Source organism: Vidua macroura, chromosome 23 (genome assembly GCF_024509145.1).
Source record: "Vidua macroura isolate BioBank_ID:100142 chromosome 23, ASM2450914v1, whole genome shotgun sequence".
Lineage (NCBI taxonomy): Eukaryota > Metazoa > Chordata > Aves > Passeriformes > Viduidae > Vidua > Vidua macroura.
In genome coordinates, this window is record NC_071593.1 from 4,446,826 (window position 1) to 4,461,182 (window position 14,357).

Sequence of the window (14,357 nt, forward strand, 5' to 3'; positions counted from 1 at the left end):
GGGGTAGGAGCAAGGCTGAGCAGAAATCACTGATTTGTAGGACAGAGGCCACACAGTGTGAGCACTACCTGTAGCTGCTCTTGCAGATACTGCGAATGACACGATAAACCCCAAAAAAACCCTGTAACACAGCTCCAAGCAGGCTGTGCTCAACCAGGTATGCAGGATATGGGAATTCTCACTGGGAAGGATTCCCACATTTACCTCCACTAGCTAAACTCAAAGGGACTCACCCTGGAGGGAGGTGTCCCATTTGGAGCTGGGTACAAACAGGGCAGCACGAGCTCTGTGGACAGACCATCTGATGACACCTGTGTGCAAGGGATCACTGAGAGCAGATCTGGGTGACACATGCTCCACATGAGAGCCAGGCTCCCGTACTTTCAGGTAAGGGAAGAGCATTCCCAACATCCCTGATGTGAGTGAGCAATTATTAGGGGGAAAAGAGGTGCAAAGGTCTGCTCAGACTCCACAGGCCCGTGTTCTAAACCACACTGCCCAGGTGGTTCTCCAGAGGGATACAACAACCTACAGGACAGGCATTACCTCAGTCCCTAAACACCATCAACCCCTCCAGTCTCCTCAGCCCGTGGCACCCCACGCCACCCCGTGCAAGAGCTTCCTGACTGTCACCACACGGTGAGAACTGTGAGCTGGAAAATCGTGGAGCATATTAATGTCACACTGAAATATGACACAATACACAGAAGTATTTTATATTTATTCTCTTTTAGAAATGTTAGAAAGACAATATAATGAGAACACTGCAAACAAGTCAAGCATTTTCCTCCTAATCTGGCAATAAAAATGTCAAAGAAATGCCTAAAATCCTAATAGGAGAACAAAAAAATAATGGGGTGGGCTATAACAAGGATTTAGCTGCAACTTTACTTGAAGGCTTTAATCATGTCTTCTACAACATCAATGGAAAATCAGATACAAAGCTGTATGAACCATTAATGTCTGTGTTGGTTGCCTCAGCTGCTGGGGGGCTGAGACTGAACGGATCAGGAAGAGGCTAATGAAGACAGGTTGGGGTCAAAATACCTTTATATCTGGGGAAACTTTGCACAAAAGGATTACTGAGCTGGTCTTGGTGGAAACTTGACAAAGGCTGTGACAAGAGCAGCACCACATCTCCAGCTCAGCAAACTCCACCGTGGCCATCATGGGCAGGCTGCACCCAAATGGGAAACCTCATTATTGTCTGTCTAATTCTCTTTTTTGGGAAAGAAAAAAGACCATTACAGCATGGGGGAACCAGAAAAAATGTGACAGTGCCCTGGGGAAATGCAGGCTGAGATGGTATTTTACAGACACACAATAGAAGCAAGCCTCATCTGGAACAATCCCAGGGCATGCAGGGCATGAGCAGATCGTGTGAGGGACGTTTGTCTGACATGTTCACTGTCTGTCTGACACAGGCAAATAAGGACAAGTCTAACAAATCCAACTTATAGGAAACATATAAATATCTAAGAGACCTTTTGGGAGCTATTAATTATACATGCAGTTTTATCTTGGATTAATTTTGTGCTGGAATGGACAAGAAGCCTTTGCTGGGATCTTTTTTTGGCAACCTCCCTTGGGCAAAATCAGCCCTGGAGCTCTCTGCAGACATCCCACACTGCAAAGGGCTCAGGTTCTGGGTCCTCTTCTCTTTACTCCACTTGCTTACAATTAAGAGCAGTAGATGCTGCAGGGAGTGACTCAATGACCAACACATGTCCACCCCTGACTTCAGGCTCTTTGCAAAGGTGGCATGGTTCCACTGCAGCTCCACACAGCCTGAGCAGAGAGCACAGGGCTGTGGAGTGGCTGAGTGCTCCAGACAGGGAGCTTCCAGTGGAAGCTGATATGGGAAGCTTCCCTTCCCATTTCAGGAAGCCATTTAAAGTTTTCAGTAGCTCCTGAATTCTGATAATTGAATCCAAGTGCATAAAAAACTCAGAAGGGCCTGACTTTCAAACCTCTTTCCAGAGAATCCCTTTATTAAAAAGCATTTACACAACCTAAACCAAATTATTATGTATGCCAGTACTAAATCTTCCCATTCTGATTTAAAATCCTTACAGCCTCACTATTGCTCTCAAGCAATGGCAAGAGCTACAGTAAGCAGGCATTTAAGAATGTCTTTCTAGACAAGCTGTTGTAGAAATACCAAGTTTATACAGCTTACAACCAACTTATCAATATTTCATTTCTGTCTCAAAAACCCAAATAGAAAAACAGTAATTTCTCAAGATTAGGGCACCAAAATTTACTGAAGCTCACCAGCAGCAAACAGCTGAGTGTTTCTGACGTTCAATAAGCAGTGGAAAGGTCAACGTTTTACTTGTATTAATTTTTTATTGGAGAAGGGAAAGCTCATTTTCATGACAGATAATGAACATTGGAAAAGGTCTTTTATGGCAAGATACACAAGATGGGGGTACTCTCCATATGAACAGTGTCTGAACCTCAGAGTCCCTCCTGGTGCCTACCTGAGGTGACATTATCACTGGGATTTACCTGAAGTGACATTATCACTGGGACTTTGCCTTCTGAAGAGCTCTTGAGGGCTATTTAACAGTTATGTCATTTAGACAGCTGGGGAAGGAAAATACAACTCTAAACACAAAAGCAAATATCTCCCATATGCCCTAAGACATTCTGGAGGGTAGAAACAGAGATGTCAAGCTAAGAGCAAATCTTCTTCTTCTTCTTGTAAAATAATGGTGATTTCTATCACTGGCATTCAAAGTACAGCTGTCCAAAGAGGATCTGCCTACACATTGCCAACGAGTTACTTGCATTCTTTCAGGAATGGGACTAGGAGGCAGTGGCATCATGGACCTTGGGTCTGGACCATCCCACTCCTCCTTCCTTTTGGGTCACTCTGCCTGGGGCAGAAAGGCTACAGGGCTGCCCTGCCAAGAGCTGTCCCTGAGCTCCTTTGAGTGGACTGTCCTCCAAGAAACACCTGGAGTCCTGCCCTGTACAGAACACCAGCCATCACCTGGGCCCAAGACCCTCGAGTTCTCTGTGCCAGGACCCTGTACCTGCTCCTGCAGCTCCCCAGCTGCAACCACAGTGTCCAGACACCTCTGTGAAGGTGCAGCCCCTCGAGATGTCACTGCCACTTCTCCTGCACACAAACTGACCCAAAGGGATTTACTTTCACTGTAATTGACTTGTCATCAACATCTAATAACAGACCTGGGGGGGCTTTGCTGATTAATTAGATGCAACGCTTCAAACAAATGAATCTTAACGGGATCTCACACACCCCCCTCCAACCTTTTGTACTCTTTAGCTAAGAAGCTGAAAATGCTCACAAAGGACATGAGTGGAATTGCTGATTCTTTAGGAGGTCATGAGGGTTGAAAAGTCTCCCACAAATGCATCACTGGAGGTCACCCAGGCCTCAATGCGTGGAGAGTGATGATGGCAGCAGGGCAGTGCCTGGCTCCAGCACAGCCTCCTCCAGCTGCAGGGTCCCACCATCCCATGGCCTCAGGTGGCAGTGAACAGAGAAGGAGACCTGGCAGTCACAGAGCACTGACAAATGAAAGTCAAGTGATTAGCTAGTACATTCAACAGTTTTGCTTCTAAAGTGTGTTCTGCATATTTTCTCAATAAAAGCAAGACAGCGCTGATGAGCTATATGACAAAACAGAACGCTGAATCATTTTTAGTACATCACCTCTTCTCATGCAGAGGGAATCTTCTGTCTTCCCCATCACAGCCAATTAGAGCATTCACAACATTTCTTCAAGGCTGACAGTGATTAGAAAAGATCATGAGACTCGTAAGAGACAATTCACGCTTTATGTCCTTAGGTCTGTTCTCTCCATCCTCCTGGTTTCCGGGTGTTTTACTGGCAATGGCAGAGCAGCATTTTGCTCATCCCAAACAATTTTTTCCTTTATTGCAATTACAAAGTGCAGCTTTGCTGATGTCAACAGAAAAAATGGTTTTCCCTCAAAACAGCAGGGGTGTGTTTGGGGTGTGGAACAGCAGCTCTGAGCCCTGTCCCCTGCTCCTGTAGAAAGCAGCATCCTGGAAATCCTCTGTCCTTCTGCAGAGAAGGACACAGCTGGCTCAGGAAAGAGAACTGCTGGAGAATGGTGCTGAACAAGAACTGAAATGTCATTTGACCATGAAATGACTGACTATTTCAGCTCTTTTCAAGACTGAAATGGTGAAATGCCATCCCTTGAAAGGAATCCCCTCTTACAAAACCTGGACCCATACATGGAAACTTGAAACACTTTCTAAAATGTTCACTGGCTGAATCCAGCTCAAAAGGAGATCAGTGCTCTCATGGGTAACTCAAAGTGTCCAGAGGTTCACAGTGCTGACAAATCACAAGAAGATTCACAATGACACATGCCAATTTAAAGTGTTTGTTTCATTTTTGTAAGCAGATACTTTTCAGCATTTGAGAGAAAGGTGCAGACAGACACTCATGTGTTTGTTCACTGCCAAGAGAAAATGCTTTGCTGAGACTGAGCACTGGCTGCAGCACAAAACTGAACAGCAAGATTTTCTCTTGTTACTGAAACTAAGTTCAAGATTCAAGGAAAAGTAGAAGAAAACAGAAAATTCTAGGCTGCTTGCTTCCCAACCTCCCACTGACACCACAAAACTGTCATTAGAAATGAGTCCCACGGGCAGGCAGAAATCTGTTCCCTCGGCCACACAATCCATCATCTCTATCCAATACGCTGCCTGTAGGTTTACAAATCACAAGGAATTTACCAAGTGGCTTTCATAAGGAAAAGTGGACAATAAATCATCATCACACCGAAGCCACTCATGTAACACACAGCTTCATTCTCATGCCAAATTTCATAATTGGTAGCTGTAAAAAAACACAAACCCTTCAAAACTTCCTTATCTGAGCAGTCTTCAAAAATAATGATACAGTATTAAGGATGAACATTAATTGAATTATTCACCTATTCCTTCTTCTCTAACTCCACAGTGAACCTGAAAGGATAGGAACTCGGGCCTCACCAGAGCCAGGGCTGCACTTTGCCCCAAAGAGCTTTTGAAAACAACTGGTTTTACTTGCATTAAGGTCCAGGGTCTGAAGGACAGGGACAGTCCCTCTGGAACTCCTGCCACTGCTGTGCAGTGGCTGCAGCACCTCCTCAAACTTTTGATAAATCCTCCTCTGAAATGGCAATTAACACCTTTTGCAGGTCACTCCACAAGATTAATTTTCCAAGCACAGATTAATGAAAACGCAGACAGAAGTGTTTAGAAAATATTTTCCCTATTAATCTTCATCAGCAGCAGATTACCAGCAGGGTGGATAATGAAGACATCGGCTCGTTAAGGTGAGAGCAGGCAGGGAGAAGGACAGGGCTGTTCTCCCAGGCACCATAAGCAGCTCTGTCACCACCATGTCCCAGTACACTGCAAATTCCACAGAGAAACTACTCAATCTGTGCAAAAACACTGACTGGGTCCTACCCACGTGCTGAAGGGCAGCTCAGAGGAGGGAACTGCCCAAGAATCGCAACTGTCACAAACCCCACAGCCAACAGGTTCCAAGTTCCACAACAGGAGCACAGACAAACAAAAAGACATTTTAAAACTTTCAGTCCCTTCAAATTCACCAACAGCAAATGCTACTTCTGGTTGAAAGTTTCCCCTTAGGACTGGGAGGCTCCTTTTGGACAGAACTTTTCTCTGCCACACATAAATCTCAAAGGGATGTTTAATTTAATTGGATAAAGAGTCTGAAACTAATACAAAGACAATCCTGCACAGGAAACCTGCCCCTGCAAGGAGCCCATGGTCACTGCAGAGGTCATGGATGATGATGGCTCTGTGAAGAGGATTGAGTGGTCCTACCTTCCTGAAGCTGGACTTTTTGACTCCCAGAATCCCTGTATTTCCCCAAATTACCAGAGAATGCTTCATATTTCTTTCTCTAACAACTGTGTCTCATGCAGTTCAAGCAAACAAGAGTTTCTCTCCTCATTTTATTTTCTTTTCCAGCATTAACCCTCTTTTAAATTGAAAAATGCTATTCTGCCCTTATTTTCCCAAGTTCATCGGTGGCAATGTTGCATTTTGATGCATCTGGTTTGGGTTTAAAAAGAGCAAACGTGTCGGTTTACCAACCCTGCCTCGGGTAAGGAAGCTCGCTCCTGCCTGCCTCACTACAGAATCAATCAAACCCGCACTTAATGGAAGGACAGGAAGGCAGTGGGAGGAGAAGCTGAAACCACATCCCGTCCTTTGTCAGCAGCACAAAGCTGCGCACTCCCGTACCCTTCAAAACTCCTTGCAGGCGGGTGGGGAACCACTGCTGAGGCGCTGCGGGTGCTTCCTCCCGGCAGCTCGCTCATCCTCCTCCTCTGCCGCCCGCACAGCCTTCGGACCAGCACCGAGGGCTCGTGCCAGCTCAGAGCTGAAATAAACAGGACAGCTGAACGTAGTGTTAGCAAAGGTGACCTTCAAACCTTTCTGGTGTTTAAATTCAGTGCGCACCCCTCACAAATTAGCCACTGCCTCTTTAATATGAGGGATGCCACTTCACCATGCCAGCGTATGCTTTGTAATATGAAAATATCGTCACTTTATGTCAGGGTTTGCTTGCAAGTTGAGTTTGTAATAAAAAGGTGTATCTCTAATGACGTCAAGGAAAAGAGAGGGATGGACTCAGGCTAAGCTGGATCTGACTGTGACTGTCAAGACACCAACTCACCTCTCCCTTGCAGAGCAGGGGAGGCCCAGTAAGTATAAAGTTTAATGCTACCCTGTTTAACGATATTTTCACTTCAACCGAACTGTAAAATTAACTGAGAACTAACATTAAAAAAGGACTTTTATTTTATGCTGATCATTAAGTAAGGAGGTTTCACACTTGAGATCTGTTACATTAAAGGAGGCTGAAATTGCTTGCATCAATTACTTTCTTCTAAGTGGACAGACTTCTTATGAAATACCAAAACTGTTTTGTGACTATAGAGGAGAAAGCAGTCAGATCCTGGGTGGGAAGGGATCTCTGGTCTGTGGCTGCTGCCCGTGCTGCATGGGGCAGCACTCACCTCCCCATGTGTCAGGGGAGCTGCTACAGACCCAGGCTTGGCACATGGCATAGTCCCATGTGACCTTTGGTGGACCAGAAGCCTTATTTTCTGCCACTGAAACAATCTTCTTCAGGTTCTACTACCTAAAGTAAATGAAGGTGCACTCCACAGGAGCCCGGTAACTTTGCTGTTTACCTTGTCAGTAAATACATCTACGAGTGCAGTTTAAAAAATAACAAAGGAGCTCAGAGGAACCATCCTCAGCATCACCCAGACACTGAACAAGTGGACATACACACAGAACGAAGGAAAAAAATGGTTAAGCAGAAAAGCAGCAAGAGCATGAGCAACTGGGAAGATGCATAGCCTGAAGTGAGTTCTTCACCAAACTGGCTGCTCCAGCAAGCGAGAGTGAAACACAGCCCCTAAAAACTGATGCACTCCTCTAATGATCTCACTCTGGCATCTCTGATACAGCTCGGTGCCACTACACCGAGGTATCCAATTAATTACAGACCAGCTGTAATGCACTTTGCAAATGGAAATTCTATTAATATGTGATTATTAGTTCTACAAAAACATAATTATTAATTCCATTACTATACTGCCAACAGCACAAACCCAGTTTGAAATGTAAAACTCCTCTCAGGTAACTTTAAGGCGCACAAAAAATGGTGCAAGGAAACAAAGTATTTGGAGGGTCCTCAGGCCACTAAAACTTTCCAAGCACAATGCAACCCACCCAAAGACCTGTGCTTGCACATCAGCACAGGCAGCTTTAGGAAAGTGCTTTTTTCTACAGGTTGTGTGTTTTGTTGTGGTCATCCCCGTCATCCTCTTTTCTCTTAACACACAAAAAGAGGCACTTTCAGTTGCAGAAGGTGCTGACTTTGCAAGATCGGGCTCGCCAGTGAAGTATGGGTTATCCCCGTTTACACAACTGCACAGTGTTTATTTAAACACGAGCAAAGCTCAGCTGTGTGAGGGGGACGAGCACATGGCAGCGCCAGCCATCCAGCTCTGCTGCTGGCACCCACGAGCAGAACTGCTCTTTGTCATACACCCACAGCCAGGGAGGCTCCGTGAAGCCAAGCCCTAAATTTAGAAGTCATCATCCCAAAGCTGTACGTGAAACGATTCATCATGATGACAGCAGCAGCATGTGAAATGGAGTCGTTTGGAGAATAATGCAGACAGGTATTTGCACAGCACGTGCTGTTTAAAGTCTCATGAGTACATAACTTGCTGCTTCAGAATGGGTGCAGCTTTTCCAGGGTCCTGTAATGACTCTGCCACACGGCTTAACCTCAAATAACATTTCAGCCCATCCTAACACACAACAAAAATCTAATTATATTCTGAAGAGGAGAAAAAACCGAAATACAGTAAGAAGAAAAAGGACCCCTCCTGCCCAGAGTGGCCCTGCTGTGGCATTCAGCAGCACCAACAGCTCCTGACCATCAAGCTCAGTGCTCCCATGTGTGAACACCATGGGCATCCTCTGGCCTCCCACCTGCTTCTGTCCTCATGAGCCCTGCAGCTGGCACCTGACTTGCACAGAGACTCGAGACTCCAACAAAACCAGGGACACTCTTGAATGTGCATTCACCTCCAGCCACTCTTGCTCTGGCCATTCCTGTGCCAATGCCAGCCCTCGTTTTACGTGATTTTCACCTCCCTACTTTATTTCTTTGACATTTGTAGATGGAACAAGTGCATCACTTCCCAGCCCTGGTTTTGCCAGATTAAACAAGCTTTTTATTTCTTCTCATAAAACAGCCCATTTTTCTGATCTGACCTGTCGTTTTCTGTTCTGCTCTGCACCAATGTCCCCTGAACACTGCACTCCTCCATTGTATATAGAGTTATAAATGACACAGTACCACCTTGCTCATGGCCCCATTGTGCCCCACTGCTGCTGTTATTCCCTCTCTGAAGCACCCAAAGGATTGCACATGCCTTAAGAGCCATTAGCACATGCTGTCTGAGGTTAAGGAACTCCAAAGAACATTCAATGGGTGTGCAAGCCACCCTAAATTGACTGATGAGAGCTGGAAAGATCCTCCAGTCTGCAAAATGTTGGTAAACACAGAAAATTTAACTGAGCGTGTCCTGCATCACCAGGACATCCCCAGCCTGGGCAGAGGGAAATTAGAACACACCTCCAAGAATAAAAGTGATGTAAATGCTAATCTCTCTCATTGCTATATTCCCAGTCACAAGCTACGTGTTCATTATCTCCCATTAACATATTGTGTCCTCTTCCTTAACTAATAAAACATTTATCTCCAAGGAAATTATGCAGAAAAGACTGAATTTGCATACACATAATAGACATGTCAAAATGTAAGATGCAAGGACTTGGTATTCCAGCTAAAAGTGTTATACATGATTTGTGTTAGTTTCCCTAAATTCCAGAACAGCTCCAGTGAATCCCATCTCTGCCAGTGGCACTGCAGGACTGACTGCAGATCTGTTGCATTTACTGAGGGCACAACACTGAGCAGGAACTGCACATTTGGGCTACACATGTTTTGGGGCAATCACTCCCATTATCTAAATGCAGCTGCTTCATTGTGCACTTCACAGAGGAAAAGCCAGGTGACAGTGAAGCACTAGGTGGGATAAAATCTGAAAAGTGAATAGTAAGGAACTCGTGTTTCCCGAAGAGGAGGGAAGGTCTGGAGGCAGGAGCACCACAAGAGCTGGAGCACTGGTGCAGCTGGCTGCCCCACAGCACCTCACATCACTGCATTAACCACCAATGCAATGGCTCTGTGCAAGGCAGAGTCCCAAAGGAGAGGAATCTCTGCAGATAATGATCTGCCACAATGGCTTTCTGTCAGAGCCAGAACAACCTGGAATGCTAAAGGTGAACTTCACTTACAGATCTGCTGCGCATTTTGCTCCAGACTGTGATGAAAACTTCTTCCCCTGCCAACAGCAAAGTCTACCATGAATATGAATTTTTTTTTTTTTGAAAACTATTTTTGAAAGCCCGCTTAGAAAATAGATGTGCTCCAGGGGACAGAGAACAGAGAAGGCAGCGCCAAATGCACGATGCAATACTGGGAGGCAGAGTTTAGGATACTGACATTATAAAACCCAGGTAGCAGTGGGAAATAGTGTTTTTACAAAGGTTACAAACAGAAATGTGAGGTCTAAGGGCAGTTTTCCAGATGCTGCTCAGTAATATGGTATTGCACATTCCCTCTTTTCCTACCAGTGAGGCAAGGAGAGCCACGCTGACCAGAGCTGTGATGCTCACCAAGCTCCCTGGCCACACTGGTCAGTGTTCTGTCACCAAGAGCAGGCCCATCCTTCCTTTCCTGGGACTCAACCTCCCAGGTGACAATTCCCCAGCAGGAGCAGCATCATCCCAGCTCCACAGCTGAGCCATACTCCAGTACATCCCCCCCATACCAATGGCTCCTGCAGTTCAGTTGCCGTCGTCTCTGCATCCATAAATCAACTTTATGGAATGCACCAATTCAGGAGCAGTGCAATAAAATACACCTGTATTATTGGAATATCAACTATGTTTGCAAAGAAACAAGTTTGTTTTTTTTTTTTTTCCATGAGTTCCCCAGCCACCTCCCCCAGTATCTGCAGAGCTGAGTACAGAACAGGACAGAGGTGACTCTGCCTGGCATGGAGAGGCTGTTCACAGGCCCCCAGCCAGCTCCTCACACCCTGTGCTGTTTTGGCCATCACCACTGAGGAGGGGCAAACTGTGCACAACCCATGGTAAAATCCTAGATTACAGAGACTTCTCACATCCATATTTAAAAAAAAAAAAGAAAAAAAAACTATTTCAAGTAGTCAGGGGGGCAAACTGTGCACAACCCATGGTAAAATCCTAGATAACAGAGACTTCTCACATCCATATTTAAAAAAAAAAAAAAACCAAACTATTTCAAGTAGTTGGGCAAACATCACCCAGATGGCAAGTTTGCTGTATCCTTGCTGAAAAATACTATGCAGCCAACAAACCCATATGGCCAACCAGAGGAGCCACATAAAGATAATGATACGCCTATACAGGCAAAATGTTAATGAATTAGGCCCAAAGTACATAAAAATCTGCTACCTGGTCCATTACACCTGTTTATGAAATCAATACTTGTATTTACCTTAACATTTAGTAGTTCATAAACACGGGATGGGCAGGCAAGGTCAGTGCAAGGGTGCTGCCAAGAGGTCACCTCTGCAGCCCACTCTGCTTCCCACACCCCAATCTTTGCCCCCTTTCAGCTGGAAATGGGGTCTCACAGTCTTCAAACTCCCCTGAAGGGGAAAGGGATAAGACATACAAGCAGATGGTCTATAAATAAGATTCTGGAAAAATCTCTCAATGCCTGTGGATTTATCTCCTTTAAGAAGGTCAGCCCATTCGCTGGAGGGTTATTAAGCTCTCTGCCACGTACGTGCAGGCAGTAAAAGAGATGCAGAAAGGGCTGCATCACCTAAGCCACTGACTCAAACAAATGCCAAACACTGACGCTTTCAAGGCTCTGCCATCATCACCACCTTCTCCATGGCTCTCATCCATGCAAGAGCCATTTCTGTTGTCTTCCAAGATGACACTGAGCTGAAAAAGATGTGGAGGGAGATAAGAGCATGAATCTTCTCTATTAGGATTAATCAATTAAGTGGCCATTACATGAGGAGCTGTCAGGATGCTCAATGACCAACAAGATCTGTATTTATGCCCTGCTGCCTGGAATCCCCCACCAGTGATTTACACTCACACACACACGCGAGGCTTATCCCGAGCAGCCTGCTCTGCAAGGACGGGTGATCCATCTGACAAACCACGGGCGCTGGGGGGAGGCAGGGGGTTTTTTGGGCGTCCCCAGCCACACGGCTGCCTCTCCGAGGTGCTGGCCGGATGCAGGTCACGGCAGCGGCTGCGACAAAAGGCTGACGCCTGGAGGGCTGTGCGTGCCGCTGCCGGCTCTGCGCCGAATTATCGCGGGTGCCCCCGGCCCGCGGGGAGCCCGCGTGGGAACCGCCGCAGTGGTTTCCAAGGCAACGGCGCGATCAGAGGCAGGATTCCTTGCTCATCAGTGGGATGGCTCGAGTATCCATTACGTTCCGCGGCGGGTTGAATAACAAACATGAGCGCCAACAAATCAATGAGACGAGCAGGATTTTAAGCCCTGCGAAATGCTTGTTTTCTTCTGTATTCCCTCGAGCCCGAGGCTCCCCATCCGACTTAGAGCAAAGGGATTTCAAATTTGGCAAGAATCTAGGCAACAGATCCTCCTGAAGTGCAAATTGCCACAGTTCTACTGAAGTCAGCAGAGATATGACAATTTACACCCACTTAGGTTCTGCCACTGGGTAATTAGCACATTGCAAATAACTGGAAACAGATTCCCAAATAAGAACACTCTTAAGCTTGAAGCAAGAATGTTTAAAAAAAAAAAAATCTCCACAGTTTTTTCCAGGATTAAGGAAACTTGCAGGCTTCTCTGCTGGCTTCTTCTGCTATATTACTGGATTAAGTAAAAAAATGTCACTCTTTTTGTTCCCCCGATGACGGAGGTTGAAACCACAGCCGTGTTATCAGCCCTTCTGTACCTGACATATGTGGCTGACACGTGTCCCCACCATGTCCAGTCCAAATGCCCTGTCAGTACCAACTCCCTGCACTCCATCAGGGACCCAGCATCCAAACCAATCGTTCCAATCATGCCCAGGTTTTGTCACCTGCCCCATTTTACACACTTTTATTTCAAACACAGAGGCAACAATGCACATGTTGATCATTTGCAGGATGTAATAGGCAAGTTCTGTATAATTTCTCTCTTAATCAATACCAAAAAAGGTCAAGCAGAATGAACCCTTCATTCTTTCACGTTGGGCTGACTGGTCTAACATCAGTCCTGGGCAAAGCAGTGGAAAAAATTGATATGGGATTCAATTAATAAGAAATTAAAGGATGTTTTAATGCATTTAATGCTCACCAATTTGGTTCCATGGGAAATAGCTTGTCAAGCAAACCTGATTTCATTCCTTCAGGAGGTTCAAATGCTGATTGACAAAAGCCACATATTTGGAAGGCACTTAAAATTCCGTATGGCATTTGATTCCGTACCAAACAGCATTTGAATGTTAAAAACACACACACATTTAATGGATTAAAAGCTGTCTAGCAGATAGATCTTGAAAGCAGTGGTCAATTAGTACCTGCAATTGAATTGTGCGGCTTCCAGAGACAAGGCTGCATCCCGGGAAGTGATGACCCTGGAAGAGTTCAGGCTTTGAAATGGACACAAATGGCTCAGCCCACACGTGCAGGCAGCTGTGAAACCCAGCTGCTGTTGTGTCAGCACTAACAGCAGAGACACGTGGCTGGTGAAGGTTCCTGCAGAACAGCTGGACAGATATACCCACAAATCTCCTCCTTTGCCTGTCACACTGGTTTGCCCAGTTAGAACAGTTTGAAAGAGGGGAAATATCTAAAGTGGCACAGCAAGGATGCCCTTCTCTGTCCTTTTCATGGGATATGGATTCTCCTTGCACCCATCCATCACACATGAGATGTAACCTCACAGCAGAAGGTGCAGACCAGCCTCTGCCCTTACCCACTGACCATGTGCAGGCACTTCACCCATCACCCACAGGTGAGCTCACTGTGTGGAGCCAAAAAGGCAGTAAGAGGTCTCCTGGATCTGTTCCTTCTGCCACCAGCAGCAGATACTCAGGGATTCCTGAGAGCTGGAAAAGCTGCCCTGCCTGCAACTGATCTGTGCCCTGCCCCATCCCTGCCCTGCTTAGTGACTGACCAATAGCCTGCCTTTCTTCTAACCAGGTTACTCTAAATGCCAGAAGTGCTGAGTCAGAGAAGTTTTTTAATGTCATCTCTACACTTCAACAACAAACAAAGCCACAAAAATGTCCCTGTGCTCACCTGCAGGGCAGGGGATCCCTGGGAGGAGGGAGAAGCACTCTGCTCTGAAGCATACTCACCATGTCTGCTTAGGGCAGACGGAGGGAGGAAGGAGGGAAGGAGAGAAGGAGGGAAGGAGGGAGGGAGGGAGGGAAGGAAGAAAAGGAAGGAAGGAAAGGAAGGAAAGGAAGGAAGGAAAGGAAGGAAGGAAAGGAAGGAAGGAAAGGAAGGAAAGGAAGGAAAGGAAGGAAAGGAAGGAAAGGAAGGAAAGGAAGGAAGGAAGGAAGGAAGGAAGGAAGGAAGGAAGGAAGGAAGGAAGGAAGGTCTATGGCAGCTGATAACTCACTGTAAGGAACATTCATGTTTTAACACCATCCAACGGGGAGTGGGAGCTTGTCTTCCCAACGTCTGGTGTGCTGCCTCTGCTC

The 14,357-nt window shown here is 46.0% G+C and overlaps 1 protein-coding gene and 1 long non-coding RNA gene across 5 annotated transcripts in view; both read right to left on the bottom strand.

The window, feature by feature from the left end:
* The window catches only part of CAMTA1 (calmodulin binding transcription activator 1), a 237,269-nt gene that overhangs the window by 117,868 nt on the left and 105,044 nt on the right, over window positions 1–14,357 (bottom strand). The gene's annotated exons all lie outside the window — the stretch shown is intronic.
* LOC128818215 (uncharacterized) lies at window positions 11,383–12,018 on the bottom strand. The gene is made up of 2 exons (XR_008440416.1): window positions 11,783–12,018; window positions 11,383–11,622 (listed from the first exon to the last, which is right to left on the bottom strand). It is a non-coding gene; the product is annotated as an uncharacterized LOC128818215 (long non-coding RNA).